The following is a 17,275-nucleotide window of genomic DNA, read 5'->3' as shown; positions in this document are numbered from 1 at the left end:
TTATATAAATATACAAAGTGTAGGTCAGTGTACGTCCACATTTGTTTAGCTGATTTTAAGGTAGAGTATAGCAGAGCCTGGATAGCTCAGTCGGTAGAGCATCAGACTTTTAATCTGAGGGTCCAGGGTTCAAGTCCCTGTTCAGGCGGTTGTTTCCTTTAAAGAAAAAGTACTCTAATTGTATGCTCTTTTTGTGGACCCCTGCATGACGAATAAGATATTCCATTACTAAAATTGCAAAAACGTCTTTCATGGAGTTGTGAAATACACATCTGTCTCACATATTATGTGCCATTTGACTAAACTTAAGTCGTACGTAGATTTACCAATGGTATCATGTAGTCTGAGACGGTGAATATCATTTCACCAATTCAATATTCAAAATATAGCCATGGTTATAGTATCAAATGAACTTTATAAAGCTGATCAACAGCTAATAGCTCATTATTTCATTTCAGAACATCTCTGCACCTCATTATAGCAGATTGGCTCTGTGGCGCAATGGATAGCGCATTGGACTTCTAGGTGAATGTAAAATAGATATTCAAAGGTTGTGGGTTCGAATCCCACCAGAGGCAGTTTTATCCCTGTTATCCTGTTATCCCAAGTACCAACTCATTATTATATTCTCTGTATTTAGTACTAATACCGGCAACCATCTTAACCCCTTGCGTGCTGATGACGAAACCGTTCCGTCATGACTCCGCCCGCGCAAGGCGGAGTCAGCACAGGCGGAAAATACGCCCCGCACGCAAGGGGTTAAAAAACGTAGTGATAGTTGGGACACTTCCTAATGTTGATAATGTCATTTTGTGGGGTGCTGCCTCAGAGCCTGGATAGCTCAGTCGGTAGAGCATCAGACTTTTAATCTGAGGGCCCAGGGTTCAAGTCCCTGTTCAGGCGGCTTGGTTAAAGAAAATGTATATCAATTGCATACTCTTTTCAGGATCCAATGAATGGGAATTCCAATTACAGATGGTTCAAAAAAGTCTTGATCGAGTCCTTACATACCCATCTGTGCTCTACTTTCTTTGACAAGGGTTAAGAAGACTTACCCAAACTGTATCATGTAGTTTGACATGTTGATTATCTTTTATCCAATTCAATGTTCAAAATGTAAGCTAGTGTCGGATTAATTTGATAAAGTTGGTCAACAACTTATAGGTCATCTTTTTATTTGTGAATCTCTGATCACCTTGTTGAATCAGGTCGGATCTCTGGTGCAATGGATTGCGGCTTGGAGTCCTAGGCGAATGTAGCAAAAGCATTCAAACGCTAAGGGTTCGAACACCAACTGGGTCAATTTTATCCCTCCTCTATTTTATAACTAATTGAAACAGTAACCAGCAATCCTGCTTCTCCATCACCAGAAACATTTACCAAAATGGCAGTGAAAGAAAGTCTACTTAAACAGAGACTGTTTGCTTTGAAAATGTTGCATAGTCTATGCCCAAGAGGAAATTCCCAATGATACTGCTGAAAATGTAATTTAGGAGTTAGTAATAGTATTTGGCCCTTTATTAATTTCACAGTGTCATTTTAAACACGTGATTTCTATGTCATCCGAAAATGAGATAGTACAAATTTCCGGAGTTATAATGGATTACGTGTGCTGCTGAAATTTCAAATGCTTAAAATATCAATTCAGTATTAAACTCTAGAATATTGATTGCTAATATATGTAATTATATAAATATACAAAGTGTAGGTCAGTGTACGTCCACATTTGTTTAGCTGATTTTAAGGTAGAGTATAGCAGAGCCTGGATAGCTCAGTCGGTAGAGCATCAGACTTTTAATCTGAGGGTCCAGGGTTCAAGTCCCTGTTCAGGCGGTTGTTTCCTTTAAAGAAAAAGTACTCTAATTGTATGCTCTTTTTGTGGACCCCTGCATGACGAATAAGATATTCCATTACTAAAATTGCAAAAACGTCTTTCATGGAGTTGTGAAATACACATCTGTCTCACATATTATGTGCCATTTGACTAAACTTAAGTCGTACGTAGATTTACCAATGGTATCATGTAGTCTGAGACGGTGAATATCATTTCACCAATTCAATATTCAAAATATAGCCATGGTTATAGTATCAAATGAACTTTATAAAGCTGATCAACAGCTAATAGCTCATTATTTCATTTCAGAACATCTCTGCACCTCATTATAGCAGATTGGCTCTGTGGCGCAATGGATAGCGCATTGGACTTCTAGGTGAATGTAAAATAGATATTCAAAGGTTGTGGGTTCGAATCCCACCAGAGTCAGTTTTATCCCTGTTATCCTGTTATCCCAAGTACCAACTCATTATTATATTCTCTGTATTTAGTACTAATACCGGCAACCATCTTAACCCCTTGCGTGCTGATGACGAAACCGTTCCGTCATGACTCCGCCCGCGCAAGGCGGAGTCAGCACAGGCGGAAAATACGCCCCGCACGCAAGGGGTTAAAAAACGTAGTGATAGTTGGGACACTTCCTAATGTTGATAATGTCATTTTGTGGGGTGCTGCCTCAGAGCCTGGATAGCTCAGTCGGTAGAGCATCAGACTTTTAATCTGAGGGCCCAGGGTTCAAGTCCCTGTTCAGGCGGCTTGGTTAAAGAAAATGTATATCAATTGCATACTCTTTTCAGGATCCAATGAATGGGAATTCCAATTACAGATGGTTCAAAAAAGTCTTGATCGAGTCCTTACATACCCATCTGTGCTCTACTTTCTTTGACAAGGGTTAAGAAGACTTACCCAAACTGTATCATGTAGTTTGACATGTTGATTATCTTTTATCCAATTCAATGTTCAAAATGTAAGCTAGTGTCGGATTAATTTGATAAAGTTGGTCAACAACTTATAGGTCATCTTTTTATTTGTGAATCTCTGATCACCTTGTTGAATCAGGTCGGATCTCTGGTGCAATGGATTGCGGCTTGGAGTCCTAGGCGAATGTAGCAAAAGCATTCAAACGCTAAGGGTTCGAACACCAACTGGGTCAATTTTATCCCTCCTCTATTTTATAACTAATTGAAACAGTAACCAGCAATCCTGCTTCTCCATCACCAGAAACATTTACCAAAATGGCAGTGAAAGAAAGTCTACTTAAACAGAGACTGTTTGCTTTGAAAATGTTGCATAGTCTATGCCCAAGAGGAAATTCCCAATGATACTGCTGAAAATGTAATTTAGGAGTTAGTAATAGTATTTGGCCCTTTATTAATTTCACAGTGTCATTTTAAACACGTGATTTCTATGTCATCCGAAAATGAGATAGTACAAATTTCCGGAGTTATAATGGATTACGTGTGCTGCTGAAATTTCAAATGCTTAAAATATCAATTCATTATTAAACTCTAGAATATTGATTGCTAATATATGTAATTATATAAATATACAAAGTGTAGGTCAGTGTACGTCCACATTTGTTTAGCTGATTTTAAGGTAGAGTATAGCAGAGCCTGGATAGCTCAGTCGGTAGAGCATCAGACTTTTAATCTGAGGGTCCAGGGTTCAAGTCCCTGTTCAGGTGGTTGTTTCCTTTAAAGAAAAAGTACTCTAATTGTATGCTCTTTTTGTGGACCCCTGCATGACGAATAAGATATTCCATTACTAAAATTGCAAAAACGTCTTTCATGGAGTTGTGAAATACACATCTGTCTCACATATTATGTGCCATTTGACTAAACTTAAGTCGTACGTAGATTTACCAATGGTATCATGTAGTCTGAGACGGTGAATATCATTTCACCAATTCAATATTCAAAATATAGCCATGGTTATAGTATCAAATGAACTTTATAAAGCTGATCAACAGCTAATAGCTCATTATTTCATTTCAGAACATCTCTGCACCTCATTATAGCAGATTGGCTCTGTGGCGCAATGGATAGCGCATTGGACTTCTAGGTGAATGTAAAAAAGATATTCAAAGGTTGTGGGTTCGAATCCCACCAGAGTCAGTTTTATCCCTGTTATCCTGTTATCCCAAGTACCAATTCATTATTGTATTCTCTGTATTTAGTACTAATACCGGCAACCATCTTAACCCCTTGCGTGCTGATAACAGAACGGTTCCGTCATCAGCTACGGGTGAGCTGTGCTGATGACGAAACCGTTCCGTCATGACTCCGCCCGCGCAAGGCGTAGTCAGCACAGGCGGAAAATACGCCCCGCACTCAAGGGGTTAAAAAACGTAGTGATAGTTGGGACACTTCCTAATGTTGATAATGTCATTTTGTGGGGTGCTGCCTCAGAGCCCGGATAGCTCAGTCGGTAGAGCATCAGACTTTTAATCTGAGGGCCCAGGGTTCAAGTCCCTGTTCAGGCGGCTTGGTTAAAGAAAATGTATATCAATTGCATACTCTTTTCAGGATCCAATGAATGGGAATTCCAATTACAGATGGTTCAAAAAAGTCTTGATCGAGTCCTTACATACCCATCTGTGCTCTACTTTCTTTGACAAGGGTTAAGAAGACTTACCCAAACTGTATCATGTAGTTTGACATGTTGATTATCTTTTATCCAATTCAATGTTCAAAATGTAAGCTAGTGTCGGATTAATTTGATAAAGTTGGTCAACAACTTATAGGTCATCTTTTTATTTGTGAATCTCTGATCACCTTGTTGAATCAGGTCGGATCTCTGGTGCAATGGATTGCGGCTTGGAGTCCTAGGCGAATGTAGCAAAAGCATTCAAACGCTAAGGGTTCGAACACCAACTGGGTCAATTTTATCCCTCCTCTATTTTATAACTAATTGAAACAGTAACCAGCAATCCTGCTTCTCCATCACCAGAAACATTTACCAAAATGGCAGTGAAAGAAAGTCTACTTAAACAGAGACTGTTTGCTTTGAAAATGTTGCATAGTCTATGCCCAAGAGGAAATTCCCAATGATACTGCTGAAAATGTAATTTAGGAGTTAGTAATAGTATTTGGCCCTTTATTAATTTCACTGTGTCATTTTAAACACGTGATTTCTATGTCATCCGAAAATGAGATAGTACAAATTTCCGGAGTTATAATGGATTACGTGTGCTGCTGAAATTTCAAATGCTTAAAATATCAATTCATTATTAAACTCTAGAATATTGATTGCTAATATATGTAATTATATAAATATACAAAGTGTAGGTCAGTGTACGTCCACATTTGTTTAGCTGATTTTAAGGTAGAGTATAGCAGAGCCTGGATAGCTCAGTCGGTAGAGCATCAGACTTTTAATCCGAGGGTCCAGGGTTCAAGTCCCTGTTCAGGTGGTTGTTTCCTTTAAAGAAAAAGTACTCTAATTGTATGCTCTTTTTGTGGACCCCTGCATGACGAATAAGATATTCCATTACTAAAATTGCAAAAACGTCTTTCATGGAGTTGTGAAATACACATCTGTCTCACATATTATGTGCCATTTGACTAAACTTAAGTCGTACGTAGATTTACCAATGGTATCATGTAGTCTGAGACGGTGAATATCATTTCACCAATTCAATATTCAAAATATAGCCATGGTTATAGTATCAAATGAACTTTATAAAGCTGATCAACAGCTAATAGCTCATTATTTCATTTCAGAACATCTCTGCACCTCATTATAGCAGATTGGCTCTGTGGCGCAATGGATAGCGCATTGGACTTCTAGGTGAATGTAAAAAAGATATTCAAAGGTTGTGGGTTCGAATCCCACCAGAGTCAGTTTTATCCCTGTTATCCCAAGTACCAATTCATTATTATATTCTCTGTATTTAGTACTAATACCGGCAACCATCTTAACCCCTTGCGTGCTGATAACAGAACGGTTCCGTCATCAGCTACGGGTGAGCTGTGCTGATGACGAAACCGTTCCGTCATGACTCCGCCCGCGCAAGGCGTAGTCAGCACAGGCTGAAAATACGCCCCGCACTCAAGGGGTTAAAAAACGTAGTGATAGTTGGGACACTTCCTAATGTTGATAATGTCATTTTGTGGGGTGCTGCCTCAGAGCCTGGATAGCTCAGTCGGTAGAGCATCAGACTTTTAATCTGAGGGCCCAGGGTTCAAGTCCCTGTTCAGGCGGCTTGGTTAAAGAAAATGTATATCAATTGCATACTCTTTTCAGGATCCAATGAATGGGAATTCCAATTACAGATGGTTCAAAAAAGTCTTGATCGAGTCCTTACATACCCATCTGTGCTCAACTTTCTTTGACAAGGGTTAAGAAGACTTACCCAAACTGTATCATGTAGTTTGACATGTTGATTATCTTTTATCCAATTCAATGTTCAAAATGTAAGCTAGTGTCCGATTAATTTGATAAAGTTGGTCAACAACTTATAGGTCATCTTTTTATTTGTGAATCTCTGATCACCTTGTTGAATCAGGTCGGATCTCTGGTGCAATGGATTGCGGCTTGGAGTCCTAGGCGAATGTAGCAAAAGCATTCAAACGCTAAGGGTTCGAACACCAACTGGGTCAATTTTATCCCTCCTCTATTTTATAACTAATTGAAACAGTAACCAGCAATCCTGCTTCTCCATCACCAGAAACATTTACCAAAATGGCAGTGAAAGAAAGTCTACTTAAACAGAGACTGTTTGCTTTGAAAATGTTGCATAGTCTATGCCCAAGAGGAAATTCCCAATGATACTGCTGAAAATGTAATTTAGGAGTTAGTAATAGTATTTGGCCCTTTATTAATTTCACTGTGTCATTTTAAACACGTGATTTCTATGTCATCCGAAAATGAGATAGTACAAATTTCCGGAGTTATAATGGATTACGTGTGCTGCTGAAATTTCAAATGCTTATAATATCAATTCAGTATTAAACTCTAGAATATTGATTGCTAATATATGTAATTATATAAATATACAAAGTGTAGGTCAGTGTACGTCCACATTTGTTTAGCTGATTTTAAGGTAGAGTATAGCAGAGCCTGGATAGCTCAGTCGGTAGAGCATCAGACTTTTAATCTGAGGGTCCAGGGTTCAAGTCCCTGTTCAGGCGGTTGTTTCCTTTAAAGAAAAAGTACTCTAATTGTATGCTCTTTTTGTGGACCCCTGCATGACGAATAAGATATTCCATTACTAAAATTGCAAAAACGTCTTTCATGGAGTTGTGAAATACACATCTGTCTCACATATTATGTGCCATTTGACTAAACTTAAGTCGTACGTAGATTTACCAATGGTATCATGTAGTCTGAGACGGTGAATATCATTTCACCAATTCAATATTCAAAATATAGCCATGGTTATAGTATCAAATGAACTTTATAAAGCTGATCAACAGCTAATAGCTCATTATTTCATTTCAGAACATCTCTGCACCTCATTATAGCAGATTGGCTCTGTGGCGCAATGGATAGCGCATTGGACTTCTAGGTGAATGTAAAATAGATATTCAAAGGTTGTGGGTTCGAATCCCACCAGAGTCAGTTGTATCCCTGTTATCCTGTTATCCCAAGTACCAACTCATTATTATATTCTCTGTATTTAGTACTAATACCGGCAACCATCTTAACCCCTTGCGTGCTGATGACGAAACCGTTCCGTCATGACTCCGCCCGCGCAAGGCGGAGTCAGCACAGGCGGAAAATACGCCCCGCACGCAAGGGGTTAAAAAACGTAGTGATAGTTGGGACACTTCCTAATGTTGATAATGTCATTTTGTGGGGTGCTGCCTCAGAGCCTGGATAGCTCAGTCGGTAGAGCATCAGACTTTTAATCTGAGGGCCCAGGGTTCAAGTCCCTGTTCAGGCAGCTTGGTTAAAGAAAATGTATATCAATTGCATACTCTTTTCAGGATCCAATGAATGGGAATTCCAATTACAGATGGTTCAAAAAAGTCTTGATCGAGTCCTTACATACCCATCTGTGCTCTACTTTCTTTGACAAGGGTTAAGAAGACTTACCCAAACTGTATCATGTAGTTTGACATGTTGATTATCTTTTATCCAATTCAATGTTCAAAATGTAAGCTAGTGTCGGATTAATTTGATAAAGTTGGTCAACAACTTATAGGTCATCTTTTTATTTGTGAATCTCTGATCACCTTGTTGAATCAGGTCGGATCTCTGGTGCAATGGATTGCGGCTTGGAGTCCTAGGCGAATGTAGCAAAAGCATTCAAACGCTAAGGGTTCGAACACCAACTGGGTCAATTTTATCCCTCCTCTATTTTATAACTAATTGAAACAGTAACCAGCAATCCTGCTTCTCCATCACCAGAAACATTTACCAAAATGGCAGTGAAAGAAAGTCTACTTAAACAGAGACTGTTTGCTTTGAAAATGTTGCATAGTCTATGCCCAAGAGGAAATTCCCAATGATACTGCTGAAAATGTAATTTAGGAGTTAGTAATAGTATTTGGCCCTTTATTAATTTCACAGTGTCATTTTAAACACGTGATTTCTATGTCATCCGAAAATGAGATAGTACAAATTTCCGGAGTTATAATGGATTACGTGTGCTGCTGAAATTTCAAATGCTTAAAATATCAATTCATTATTAAACTCTAGAATATTGATTGCTAATATATGTAATTATATAAATATACAAAGTGTAGGTCAGTGTACGTCCACATTTGTTTAGCTGATTTTAAGGTAGAGTATAGCAGAGCCTGGATAGCTCAGTCGGTAGAGCATCAGACTTTTAATCTGAGGGTCCAGGGTTCAAGTCCCTGTTCAGGTGGTTGTTTCCTTTAAAGAAAAAGTACTCTAATTGTATGCTCTTTTTGTGGACCCCTGCATGACGAATAAGATATTCCATTACTAAAATTGCAAAAACGTCTTTCATGGAGTTGTGAAATACACATCTGTCTCACATATTATGTGCCATTTGACTAAACTTAAGTCGTACGTAGATTTACCAATGGTATCATGTAGTCTGAGACGGTGAATATCATTTCACCAATTCAATATTCAAAATATAGCCATGGTTATAGTATCAAATGAACTTTATAAAGCTGATCAACAGCTAATAGCTCATTATTTCATTTCAGAACATCTCTGCACCTCATTATAGCAGATTGGCTCTGTGGCGCAATGGATAGCGCATTGGACTTCTAGGTGAATGTAAAATAGATATTCAAAGGTTGTGGGTTCGAATCCCACCAGAGTCAGTTTTATCCCTGTTATCCTGTTATCCCAAGTACCAACTCATTATTATATTCTCTGTATTTAGTACTAATACCGGCAACCATCTTAATCCCTTGCGTGCTGATGACGAAACCGTTCCGTCATGACTCCGCCCGCGCAAGGCGGAGTCAGCACAGGCGGAAAATACGCCCCGCACGCAAGGGGTTAAAAAACGTAGTGATAGTTGGGACACTTCCTAATGTTGATAATGTCATTTTGTGGGGTGCTGCCTCAGAGCCTGGATAGCTCAGTCGGTAGAGCATCAGACTTTTAATCTGAGGGCCCAGGGTTCAAGTCCCTGTTCAGGCGGCTTGGTTAAAGAAAATGTATATCAATTGCATACTCTTTTCAGGATCCAATGAATGGGAATTCCAATTACAGATGGTTCAAAAAAGTCTTGATCGAGTCCTTACATACCCATCTGTGCTCAACTTTCTTTGACAAGGGTTAAGAAGACTTACCCAAACTGTATCATGTAGTTTGACATGTTGATTATCTTTTATCCAATTCAATGTTCAAAATGTAAGCTAGTGTCCGATTAATTTGATAAAGTTGGTCAACAACTTATAGGTCATCTTTTTATTTGTGAATCTCTGATCACCTTGTTGAATCAGGTCGGATCTCTGGTGCAATGGATTGCGGCTTGGAGTCCTAGGCGAATGTAGCAAAAGCATTCAAACGCTAAGGGTTCGAACACCAACTGGGTCAATTTTATCCCTCCTCTATTTTATAACTAATTGAAACAGTAACCAGCAATCCTGCTTCTCCATCACCAGAAACATTTACCAAAATGGCAGTGAAAGAAAGTCTACTTAAACAGAGACTGTTTGCTTTGAAAATGTTGCATAGTCTATGCCCAAGAGGAAATTCCCAATGATACTGCTGAAAATGTAATTTAGGAGTTAGTAATAGTATTTGGCCCTTTATTAATTTCACTGTGTCATTTTAAACACGTGATTTCTATGTCATCCGAAAATGAGATAGTACAAATTTCCGGAGTTATAATGGATTACGTGTGCTGCTGAAATTTCAAATGCTTATAATATCAATTCAGTATTAAACTCTAGAATATTGATTGCTAATATATGTAATTATATAAATATACAAAGTGTAGGTCAGTGTACGTCCACATTTGTTTAGCTGATTTTAAGGTAGAGTATAGCAGAGCCTGGATAGCTCAGTCGGTAGAGCATCAGACTTTTAATCTGAGGGTCCAGGGTTCAAGTCCCTGTTCAGGCGGTTGTTTCCTTTAAAGAAAAAGTACTCTAATTGTATGCTCTTTTTGTGGACCCCTGCATGACGAATAAGATATTCCATTACTAAAATTGCAAAAACGTCTTTCATGGAGTTGTGAAATACACATCTGTCTCACATATTATGTGCCATTTGACTAAACTTAAGTCGTACGTAGATTTACCAATGGTATCATGTAGTCTGAGACGGTGAATATCATTTCACCAATTCAATATTCAAAATATAGCCATGGTTATAGTATCAAATGAACTTTATAAAGCTGATCAACAGCTAATAGCTCATTATTTCATTTCAGAACATCTCTGCACCTCATTATAGCAGATTGGCTCTGTGGCGCAATGGATAGCGCATTGGACTTCTAGGTGAATGTAAAATAGATATTCAAAGGTTGTGGGTTCGAATCCCACCAGAGTCAGTTGTATCCCTGTTATCCTGTTATCCCAAGTACCAACTCATTATTATATTCTCTGTATTTAGTACTAATACCGGCAACCATCTTAACCCCTTGCGTGCTGATGACGAAACCGTTCCGTCATGACTCCGCCCGCGCAAGGCGGAGTCAGCACAGGCGGAAAATACGCCCCGCACGCAAGGGGTTAAAAAACGTAGTGATAGTTGGGACACTTCCTAATGTTGATAATGTCATTTTGTGGGGTGCTGCCTCAGAGCCTGGATAGCTCAGTCGGTAGAGCATCAGACTTTTAATCTGAGGGCCCAGGGTTCAAGTCCCTGTTCAGGCAGCTTGGTTAAAGAAAATGTATATCAATTGCATACTCTTTTCAGGATCCAATGAATGGGAATTCCAATTACAGATGGTTCAAAAAAGTCTTGATCGAGTTCTTACATACCCATCTGTGCTCTACTTTCTTTGACAAGGGTTAAGAAGACTTACCCAAACTGTATCATGTAGTTTGACATGTTGATTATCTTTTATCCAATTCAATGTTCAAAATGTAAGCTAGTGTCGGATTAATTTGATAAAGTTGGTCAACAACTTATAGGTCATCTTTTTATTTGTGAATCTCTGATCACCTTGTTGAATCAGGTCGGATCTCTGGTGCAATGGATTGCGGCTTGGAGTCCTAGGCGAATGTAGCAAAAGCATTCAAACGCTAAGGGTTCGAACACCAACTGGGTCAATTTTATCCCTCCTCTATTTTATAACTAATTGAAACAGTAACCAGCAATCCTGCTTCTCCATCACCAGAAACATTTACCAAAATGGCAGTGAAAGAAAGTCTACTTAAACAGAGACTGTTTGCTTTGAAAATGTTGCATAGTCTATGCCCAAGAGGAAATTCCCAATGATACTGCTGAAAATGTAATTTAGGAGTTAGTAATAGTATTTGGCCCTTTATTAATTTCACAGTGTCATTTTAAACACGTGATTTCTATGTCATCCGAAAATGAGATAGTACAAATTTCCGGAGTTATAATGGATTACGTGTGCTGCTGAAATTTCAAATGCTTAAAATATCAATTCATTATTAAACTCTAGAATATTGATTGCTAATATATGTAATTATATAAATATACAAAGTGTAGGTCAGTGTACGTCCACATTTGTTTAGCTGATTTTAAGGTAGAGTATAGCAGAGCCTGGATAGCTCAGTCGGTAGAGCATCAGACTTTTAATCTGAGGGTCCAGGGTTCAAGTCCCTGTTCAGGCGGTTGTTTCCTTTAAAGAAAAAGTACTCTAATTGTATGCTCTTTTTGTGGACCCCTGCATGACGAATAAGATATTCCATTACTAAAATTGCAAAAACGTCTTTCATGGAGTTGTGAAATACACATCTGTCTCACATATTATGTGCCATTTGACTAAACTTAAGTCGTACGTAGATTTACCAATGGTATCATGTAGTCTGAGACGGTGAATATCATTTCACCAATTCAATATTCAAAATATAGCCATGGTTATAGTATCAAATGAACTTTATAAAGCTGATCAACAGCTAATAGCTCATTATTTCATTTCAGAACATCTCTGCACCTCATTATAGCAGATTGGCTCTGTGGCGCAATGGATAGCGCATTGGACTTCTAGGTGAATGTAAAATAGATATTCAAAGGTTGTGGGTTCGAATCCCACCAGAGTCAGTTTTATCCCTGTTATCCTGTTATCCCAAGTACCAACTCATTATTATATTCTCTGTATTTAGTACTAATACCGGCAACCATCTTAACCCCTTGCGTGCTGATGACGAAACCGTTCCGTCATGACTCCGCCCGCGCAAGGCGGAGTCAGCACAGGCGGAAAATACGCCCCGCACGCAAGGGGTTAAAAAACGTAGTGATAGTTGGGACACTTCCTAATGTTGATAATGTCATTTTGTGGGGTGCTGCCTCAGAGCCTGGATAGCTCAGTCGGTAGAGCATCAGACTTTTAATCTGAGGGCCCAGGGTTCAAGTCCCTGTTCAGGCGGCTTGGTTAAAGAAAATGTATATCAATTGCATACTCTTTTCAGGATCCAATGAATGGGAATTCCAATTACAGATGGTTCAAAAAAGTCTTGATCGAGTCCTTACATACCCATCTGTGCTCTACTTTCTTTGACAAGGGTTAAGAAGACTTACCCAAACTGTATCATGTAGTTTGACATGTTGATTATCTTTTATCCAATTCAATGTTCAAAATGTAAGCTAGTGTCGGATTAATTTGATAAAGTTGGTCAACAACTTATAGGTCATCTTTTTATTTGTGAATCTCTGATCACCTTGTTGAATCAGGTCGGATCTCTGGTGCAATGGATTGCGGCTTGGAGTCCTAGGCGAATGTAGCAAAAGCATTCAAACGCTAAGGGTTCGAACACCAACTGGGTCAATTTTATCCCTCCTCTATTTTATAACTAATTGAAACAGTAACCAGCAATCCTGCTTCTCCATCACCAGAAACATTTACCAAAATGGCAGTGAAAGAAAGTCTACTTAAACAGAGACTGTTTGCTTTGAAAATGTTGCATAGTCTATGCCCAAGAGGAAATTCCCAATGATACTGCTGAAAATGTAATTTAGGAGTTAGTAATAGTATTTGGCCCTTTATTAATTTCACAGTGTCATTTTAAACACGTGATTTCTATGTCATCCGAAAATGAGATAGTACAAATTTCCGGAGTTATAATGGATTACGTGTGCTGCTGAAATTTCAAATGCTTAAAATATCAATTCATTATTAAACTCTAGAATATTGATTGCTAATATATGTAATTATATAAATATACAAAGTGTAGGTCAGTGTACGTCCACATTTGTTTAGCTGATTTTAAGGTAGAGTATAGCAGAGCCTGGATAGCTCAGTCGGTAGAGCATCAGACTTTTAATCTGAGGGTCCAGGGTTCAAGTCCCTGTTCAGGTGGTTGTTTCCTTTAAAGAAAAAGTACTCTAATTGTATGCTCTTTTTGTGGACCCCTGCATGACGAATAAGATATTCCATTACTAAAATTGCAAAAACGTCTTTCATGGAGTTGTGAAATACACATCTGTCTCACATATTATGTGCCATTTGACTAAACTTAAGTCGTACGTAGATTTACCAATGGTATCATGTAGTCTGAGACGGTGAATATCATTTCACCAATTCAATATTCAAAATATAGCCATGGTTATAGTATCAAATGAACTTTATAAAGCTGATCAACAGCTAATAGCTCATTATTTCATTTCAGAACATCTCTGCACCTCATTATAGCAGATTGGCTCTGTGGCGCAATGGATAGCGCATTGGACTTCTAGGTGAATGTAAAAAAGATATTCAAAGGTTGTGGGTTCGAATCCCACCAGAGTCAGTTTTATCCCTGTTATCCTGTTATCCCAAGTACCAATTCATTATTGTATTCTCTGTATTTAGTACTAATACCGGCAACCATCTTAACCCCTTGCGTGCTGATAACAGAACGGTTCCGTCATCAGCTACGGGTGAGCTGTGCTGATGACGAAACCGTTCCGTCATGACTCCGCCCGCGCAAGGCGTAGTCAGCACAGGCGGAAAATACGCCCCGCACTCAAGGGGTTAAAAAACGTAGTGATAGTTGGGACACTTCCTAATGTTGATAATGTCATTTTGTGGGGTGCTGCCTCAGAGCCTGGATAGCTCAGTCGGTAGAGCATCAGACTTTTAATCTGAGGGCCCAGGGTTCAAGTCCCTGTTCAGGCGGCTTGGTTAAAGAAAATGTATATCAATTGCATACTCTTTTCAGGATCCAATGAATGGGAATTCCAATTACAGATGGTTCAAAAAAGTCTTGATCGAGTCCTTACATACCCATCTGTGCTCTACTTTCTTTGACAAGGGTTAAGAAGACTTACCCAAACTGTATCATGTAGTTTGACATGTTGATTATCTTTTATCCAATTCAATGTTCAAAATGTAAGCTAGTGTCCGATTAATTTGATAAAGTTGGTCAACAACTTATAGGTCATCTTTTTATTTGTGAATCTCTGATCACCTTGTTGAATCAGGTCGGATCTCTGGTGCAATGGATTGCGGCTTGGAGTCCTAGGCGAATGTAGCAAAAGCATTCAAACGCTAAGGGTTCGAACACCAACTGGGTCAATTTTATCCCTCCTCTATTTTATAACTAATTGAAACAGTAACCAGCAATCCTGCTTCTCCATCACCAGAAACATTTACCAAAATGGCAGTGAAAGAAAGTCTACTTAAACAGAGACTGTTTGCTTTGAAAATGTTGCATAGTCTATGCCCAAGAGGAAATTCCCAATGATACTGCTGAAAATGTAATTTAGGAGTTAGTAATAGTATTTGGCCCTTTATTAATTTCACTGTGTCATTTTAAACACGTGATTTCTATGTCATCCGAAAATGAGATAGTACAAATTTCCGGAGTTATAATGGATTACGTGTGCTGCTGAAATTTCAAATGCTTATAATATCAATTCAGTATTAAACTCTAGAATATTGATTGCTAATATATGTAATTATATAAATATACAAAGTGTAGGTCAGTGTACGTCCACATTTGTTTAGCTGATTTTAAGGTAGAGTATAGCAGAGCCTGGATAGCTCAGTCGGTAGAGCATCAGACTTTTAATCTGAGGGTCCAGGGTTCAAGTCCCTGTTCAGGCGGTTGTTTCCTTTAAAGAAAAAGTACTCTAATTGTATGCTCTTTTTGTGGACCCCTGCATGACGAATAAGATATTCCATTACTAAAATTGCAAAAACGTCTTTCATGGAGTTGTGAAATACACATCTGTCTCACATATTATGTGCCATTTGACTAAACTTAAGTCGTACGTAGATTTACCAATGGTATCATGTAGTCTGAGACGGTGAATATCATTTCACCAATTCAATATTCAAAATATAGCCATGGTTATAGTATCAAATGAACTTTATAAAGCTGATCAACAGCTAATAGCTCATTATTTCATTTCAGAACATCTCTGCACCTCATTATAGCAGATTGGCTCTGTGGCGCAATGGATAGCGCATTGGACTTCTAGGTGAATGTAAAATAGATATTCAAAGGTTGTGGGTTCGAATCCCACCAGAGTCAGTTGTATCCCTGTTATCCTGTTATCCCAAGTACCAACTCATTATTATATTCTCTGTATTTAGTACTAATACCGGCAAACATCTTAACCCCTTGCGTGCTGATGACGAAACCGTTCCGTCATGACTCCGCCCGCGCAAGGCGGAGTCAGCACAGGCGGAAAATACGCCCCGCACGCAAGGGGTTAAAAAACGTAGTGATAGTTGGGACACTTCCTAATGTTGATAATGTCATTTTGTGGGGTGCTGCCTCAGAGCCTGGATAGCTCAGTCGGTAGAGCATCAGACTTTTAATCTGAGGGCCCAGGGTTCAAGTCCCTGTTCAGGCAGCTTGGTTAAAGAAAATGTATATCAATTGCATACTCTTTTCAGGATCCAATGAATGGGAATTCCAATTACAGATGGTTCAAAAAAGTCTTGATCGAGTCCTTACATACCCATCTGTGCTCTACTTTCTTTGACAAGGGTTAAGAAGACTTACCCAAACTGTATCATGTAGTTTGACATGTTGATTATCTTTTATCCAATTCAATGTTCAAAATGTAAGCTAGTGTCGGATTAATTTGATAAAGTTGGTCAACAACTTATAGGTCATCTTTTTATTTGTGAATCTCTGATCACCTTGTTGAATCAGGTCGGATCTCTGGTGCAATGGATTGCGGCTTGGAGTCCTAGGCGAATGTAGCAAAAGCATTCAAACGCTAAGGGTTCGAACACCAACTGGGTCAATTTTATCCCTCCTCTATTTTATAACTAATTGAAACAGTAACCAGCAATCCTGCTTCTCCATCACCAGAAACATTTACCAAAATGGCAGTGAAAGAAAGTCTACTTAAACAGAGACTGTTTGCTTTGAAAATGTTGCATAGTCTATGCCCAAGAGGAAATTCCCAATGATACTGCTGAAAATGTAATTTAGGAGTTAGTAATAGTATTTGGCCCTTTATTAATTTCACAGTGTCATTTTAAACACGTGATTTCTATGTCATCCGAAAATGAGATAGTACAAATTTCCGGAGTTATAATGGATTACGTGTGCTGCTGAAATTTCAAATGCTTAAAATATCAATTCATTATTAAACTCTAGAATATTGATTGCTAATATATGTAATTATATAAATATACAAAGTGTAGGTCAGTGTACGTCCACATTTGTTTAGCTGATTTTAAGGTAGAGTATAGCAGAGCCTGGATAGCTCAGTCGGTAGAGCATCAGACTTTTAATCTGAGGGTCCAGGGTTCAAGTCCCTGTTCAGGCGGTTGTTTCCTTTAAAGAAAAAGTACTCTAATTGTATGCTCTTTTTGTGGACCCCTGCATGACGAATAAGATATTCCATTACTAAAATTGCAAAAACGTCTTTCATGGAGTTGTGAAATACACATCTGTCTCACATATTATGTGCCATTTGACTAAA

General features: G+C 38.6%; 13 non-coding genes across 13 annotated transcripts; all 13 read left to right on the top strand.

Moving 5' to 3' along the window:
* Nucleotides 1-487: 487 nt before the first annotated feature.
* On the top strand, nt 488-578 carry TRNAR-UCU (transfer RNA arginine (anticodon UCU)). Its single transcript is given in 2 exon segments — nt 488-524; nt 543-578. It is a non-coding gene; the product is annotated as a tRNA-Arg (tRNA).
* A 1,594-nt stretch (nt 579-2,172) lies between these two features.
* On the top strand, nt 2,173-2,263 carry TRNAR-UCU (transfer RNA arginine (anticodon UCU)). Its single transcript is given in 2 exon segments — nt 2,173-2,209; nt 2,228-2,263. It is a non-coding gene; the product is annotated as a tRNA-Arg (tRNA).
* Nucleotides 2,264-3,857: 1,594 nt separating this feature from the next.
* On the top strand, nt 3,858-3,948 carry TRNAR-UCU (transfer RNA arginine (anticodon UCU)). The gene is given in 2 exon segments: nt 3,858-3,894; nt 3,913-3,948. It is a non-coding gene; the product is annotated as a tRNA-Arg (tRNA).
* A 1,637-nt stretch (nt 3,949-5,585) lies between these two features.
* Nucleotides 5,586-5,676, top strand: TRNAR-UCU (transfer RNA arginine (anticodon UCU)). Its single transcript is given in 2 exon segments — nt 5,586-5,622; nt 5,641-5,676. It is a non-coding gene; the product is annotated as a tRNA-Arg (tRNA).
* Nucleotides 5,677-7,305: 1,629 nt separating this feature from the next.
* Nucleotides 7,306-7,396, top strand: TRNAR-UCU (transfer RNA arginine (anticodon UCU)). The gene is given in 2 exon segments: nt 7,306-7,342; nt 7,361-7,396. It is a non-coding gene; the product is annotated as a tRNA-Arg (tRNA).
* A 252-nt stretch (nt 7,397-7,648) lies between these two features.
* Nucleotides 7,649-7,721, top strand: TRNAK-UUU (transfer RNA lysine (anticodon UUU)). Its single transcript has one exon. It is a non-coding gene; the product is annotated as a tRNA-Lys (tRNA).
* A 1,269-nt stretch (nt 7,722-8,990) lies between these two features.
* Nucleotides 8,991-9,081, top strand: TRNAR-UCU (transfer RNA arginine (anticodon UCU)). Its single transcript is given in 2 exon segments — nt 8,991-9,027; nt 9,046-9,081. It is a non-coding gene; the product is annotated as a tRNA-Arg (tRNA).
* A 1,594-nt stretch (nt 9,082-10,675) lies between these two features.
* On the top strand, nt 10,676-10,766 carry TRNAR-UCU (transfer RNA arginine (anticodon UCU)). Its single transcript is given in 2 exon segments — nt 10,676-10,712; nt 10,731-10,766. It is a non-coding gene; the product is annotated as a tRNA-Arg (tRNA).
* Nucleotides 10,767-11,018: 252 nt separating this feature from the next.
* Nucleotides 11,019-11,091, top strand: TRNAK-UUU (transfer RNA lysine (anticodon UUU)). Its single transcript has one exon. It is a non-coding gene; the product is annotated as a tRNA-Lys (tRNA).
* A 1,269-nt stretch (nt 11,092-12,360) lies between these two features.
* On the top strand, nt 12,361-12,451 carry TRNAR-UCU (transfer RNA arginine (anticodon UCU)). The gene is given in 2 exon segments: nt 12,361-12,397; nt 12,416-12,451. It is a non-coding gene; the product is annotated as a tRNA-Arg (tRNA).
* A 1,594-nt stretch (nt 12,452-14,045) lies between these two features.
* TRNAR-UCU (transfer RNA arginine (anticodon UCU)) lies at nt 14,046-14,136 on the top strand. Its single transcript is given in 2 exon segments — nt 14,046-14,082; nt 14,101-14,136. It is a non-coding gene; the product is annotated as a tRNA-Arg (tRNA).
* A 1,637-nt stretch (nt 14,137-15,773) lies between these two features.
* Nucleotides 15,774-15,864, top strand: TRNAR-UCU (transfer RNA arginine (anticodon UCU)). Its single transcript is given in 2 exon segments — nt 15,774-15,810; nt 15,829-15,864. It is a non-coding gene; the product is annotated as a tRNA-Arg (tRNA).
* Nucleotides 15,865-16,116: 252 nt separating this feature from the next.
* On the top strand, nt 16,117-16,189 carry TRNAK-UUU (transfer RNA lysine (anticodon UUU)). Its single transcript has one exon. It is a non-coding gene; the product is annotated as a tRNA-Lys (tRNA).
* The last annotated feature ends 1,086 nt before the right edge of the window (nt 16,190-17,275 follow it).

This window comes from Lissotriton vulgaris, chromosome 1_2, assembly GCF_964263255.1.
Source record: "Lissotriton vulgaris chromosome 1_2, aLisVul1.2, whole genome shotgun sequence".
Classification (NCBI taxonomy): Eukaryota; Metazoa; Chordata; class Amphibia; order Caudata; family Salamandridae; genus Lissotriton; species Lissotriton vulgaris.
This window is presented reverse-complemented; position numbering and strand designations above follow the sequence as displayed.